Genomic DNA, 3,763 nt, shown 5'->3' on the forward strand with positions numbered 1-3,763 from the left:
TAAAGAGAAAGAACGTTTATTTGGGGGAGATACACATTCTGCAGACAGAGTGTGGGCCAGCTCAGAAGATGAAAGAGGTCTGAAAACATGAGGTGGCTAGTTTTTATAGGCTGGGTGACTTCATAGGCTAATGAGTGGGATGATTTGTTATTGCTGTGGTTTGGTCACTCAGTGGTGTCTGACTCTGACACCCCATGGACTGCAGCACAGCAGACTCCTCTGTCCTCCACTGTCTCCTGGAGTTGGCTCAGATTCACGTCCGTTGAATCAGTAGTGCTACCTAACCATCTCATCCTCTGCTGCCCTCTTCTCCTCCCGCCTTCAGTCTTTCCCAGCATCAGGGTCTTTTCCAATGAGTCGGATCTTTGCATCATGTGGCCAAAGTATTGAAACTTCAGATTCAGCATCAGTCCTTCCAGTGAATATTCAGGGTTGATTTCATTTAGGATTGACTGATTTGATCTCCTTGGTGTCCAAGGGACCCTCAAGAGTCTTCTCCAGCACCACAGTTTGAAAGCAACAATTATTTGGCACTCATCCTTCTTTATGGTCCAACTCTCACATCTGTACATGACTACTGGAAAAACCATAGCTTTAACTAGAGGGTCCTTTGTCAGCAAAGTGATGTCTCTGTATTTTAATATGCTGTCTAGATTGGTCATAGCTTTTCTTCCAAGGAGCAAGCATCTTTTAATTTCATGGCTGCAGTCACTGTCTGCAGTGATTTTGGAGCCCAAGACAATGAAATCTGTCACTGCTTCTGTTGCCCACCAAAATCTTGGCTTTCTCTGCCCACGGAAGCTGAATAAAAAGACAAAGAAAATTTGAAGGAAATAGAAAGGTGCCTTTAATCCTCAGCCGGTGGAGGAGGGGAACACAGTAGGCTCATGCCTCAAGGACTGTGGGCCCCCTTTCTGTAAGGAGTCTAGGGGCTTTATATAAGATGAGGGCTTTCAGTCTGGGGTCTGATGAGGAACAAAAGTGTAAGGATCTTGTATTCTTCCTATTGCATTGTTTCCAAAACAGTCATAGGCTAGAGTCAGTAACTCAGTAATTGAGTCTGGCAGTTGGGTGGCTCTGCAGCCTTCACTTTATAATTCAAAAAGAGAAAAACTAAGAGTGGTGGTCTGTGAAGAGACTGCTGTAAAGGTAAGCACCAGATACAGAATGTGATTAGCAGAGAGTCAAAGGATAATAGGTGCAAAAGGTAATTCATTCAGAGTTAGGGGCAGAAAAGCAAATTTAGTAACAGACTAGAGATTAGGACAGAGAAGGTGCTGGCACCCCACTCCAGTATTCTTGCCTGGAAAATCCCGTAGATGGGGGAGCCTGGTGGGCTGCAGTCCATGGGGTCGCGAAGAGTCAGACACAACTGAGCGACTTCACTTTCACTTTTCACTTTCATACATTGGAGAAGGAAATGGCGACCCACTCCAGTGTTCTTGCCTGGAGAATCCCAGGGATGGCGGAGCCTGGTGGGCTGCCGTCTATGGGGTCGCACAGAGTCGGACACAACTGAAGCACCTTAACAGCAGCAGCAGAGGTTAGGAACAAGTAATAACTAGGAGTGTTCAGAAAGAACAAACCCTGATAAAGGAGTGGGACAAACTGGGCAGTAGGAGTTGGTGAAACGTTCACCCCTGGCTTTATCTGTGACAGCCTTCCTAGAAGAAGTTCAGCTCACAGCCCTCACTCCACACACACTTACCTCTGGGGTTCCTGTCGTACCATAGTGTCTGCAGAGGTACCAGCTGCTGCAAAGTCGAATGATGAAACCGGGAATTCTATAGTTATTTGAGCACCCATCATGACCCAGGCTCGATCCCTGGGTTGGAAAGATCCCTGGGGGAAGGCAATGGCAACCTACTCCAGTATTCTTACCTGGGAAATCCCATGGACAGAGGAGCCTGGTGGGCTACAATCCATGGCATCGCAAAGGGTCGGACACGACTGAGCGACTAACAGTTCATCTCATGACCGAAAGCATGTACCAGGTGTTCCTAATCCACGGAGAATTTGGCCCGTCTGGTAGAATGGAAAAGGCTTTGGAGTCAGAGAGAACTGGTTCAAACCCCATCTTGGCCCCTGACCTCTGGAGCTGCAGCCTCTGTAAGATTTATCTTATCGGGGACTTTGTGGTTAGGGGATGCGATGCTGCTTCTCTTCTCTTGTGATTCCTGTATGCAGCAGACTGCAGGGAGAGTCCAGCTGCCCAGGAGAAGGGAAACAACCTGCCCTGACAGCTGCCAAGAGGATAGGTTTCAAAAGTGGCGGTGTGCTCTGGGAAATTGGATGCTTCATGAGCCAAGGGAATCTCAGGGGCTGTTAGGAGACTGGATGCAAATGAGCAAAGACCCTGATGGGAAAACCTCAGATCTCACCAGATGCCTGGAGCTGCCCTTACCCACAGCCCCCTGGCCCTCAAACACAAGCGTGGGAAACCAAGAGGAGGAAGAACGAGAGGTCAGTCAGTCTAAACCGAAACCTTGAAATCACTGAGTTCTCCTGTAAGCGGCTCGATTAAGAGTGGAGGGCTGAGATAGAAATTATGCTTAGTTGTAGGAAAACAGGTGCATTTTGAACCCCTGAATCTGTAGTCTATAAAAAATGGACCCATTACGCAGGACATGCTTTCACGTATGTACTTCTACACTGATGTACACAGACCAGAGGCCACCGTTGCTCTCACACACGGCAAACATCTATCCAGTGTGTGCCGCTAAAGGTCTAACAGCCAGCTTTCCAGGAAATTAAAATAACAACAATGTGATTGGTACCAGTTGCTGATTTCTGTGCTGTAAATACTCCCACCGTGGTAACTTAGAGCTATCAATGACATATCAATGAACAGTTAGAAAAATATGCACACGTAGCTCTTTGTGAGCTAGTGTGGGCCAGCTCCAGCACAACGGGCAAAGTCACGTTTGTACACCTATGCACCCACTCAGAGGGACCTAGATGTGCAGGATTGTTTAGGTTCCTTTGAGAATTGAAATGCTAATTCTGTCCATACACTAATACAGAAACGTGCATAAAGATACAATCTCAAATACATGCCCTTGTAGATGAATTTAGTCACTTAGAACATATACAAATATGTAAATATATACATATCTACATATAGATCAATACAAGCCAAAACATGCATATAAAGACATATATAAACACACTCATGCCTAGGAAGAGGGAGTAAACCAACCTGATTTTCTGGGGTAGCTGGCTCGACCTAAGGCCCCCCTTTCAGAACCGCTTCAGATCAAGGCAGGAGAGGCTTGAAGGGCAGACTGTGTACAATCATCCACACTTGCTTCTTTGGACACCTCACCCCCTCTGGATTGTTCCTGGTGGACCTACAGGTGTGGAAGAGCTCTTGCCTTCCAGCTACCAGCCTCAGAGTCCCACCTCCGCCCTTAGTAAGGCAGCCCCTCACCCCTCTCTCTTTCCCTGTAAGAAGCCAACTCCAGCCTGTCTCTGCTCTCATCCTAGAACAACGAAGGACAAGGTCAGCATGATCCCCACCCTAAATTCAATCCCTCCCCATGACTTCTGCCCTGCTCCTCATCACTTCCTTGTTCATCTCTTGCCTGAGTCATTGCCCCAGCTTTCTGAGTATCTTCCTGCTCCAGGCTCTTCCCTCCCACTTGTCCTGCTATAAGGAACCTTCCAGATTAATTATCCTAAAGCACAGTGCTGAGGTCACACATGCCCTGGTAACTTCCCAATGCAGGACACATTAGGGCTTGATCCCTGAGGCCCCCTGACC

At 47.5% G+C, this 3,763-nt stretch overlaps 1 long non-coding RNA gene across 1 annotated transcript; it reads right to left on the reverse strand.

The window, feature by feature from the left end:
• Positions 1 to 3,537, reverse strand: LOC129539835 (uncharacterized). Its single transcript, XR_008682528.2, has 4 exons — positions 3,200 to 3,537; positions 1,882 to 2,025; positions 1,304 to 1,524; positions 1 to 801 (listed from the first exon to the last, which is right to left on the reverse strand). It is a non-coding gene; the product is annotated as an uncharacterized LOC129539835 (long non-coding RNA).
• Positions 3,538 to 3,763: the final 226 nt, after the last annotated feature.

This window comes from Moschus berezovskii, chromosome 11, assembly GCF_049115385.1.
Source record: "Moschus berezovskii isolate FMDL1 chromosome 11, NW_MosBer_1.0, whole genome shotgun sequence".
Taxonomy (NCBI): Eukaryota; Metazoa; Chordata; class Mammalia; order Artiodactyla; family Moschidae; genus Moschus; species Moschus berezovskii.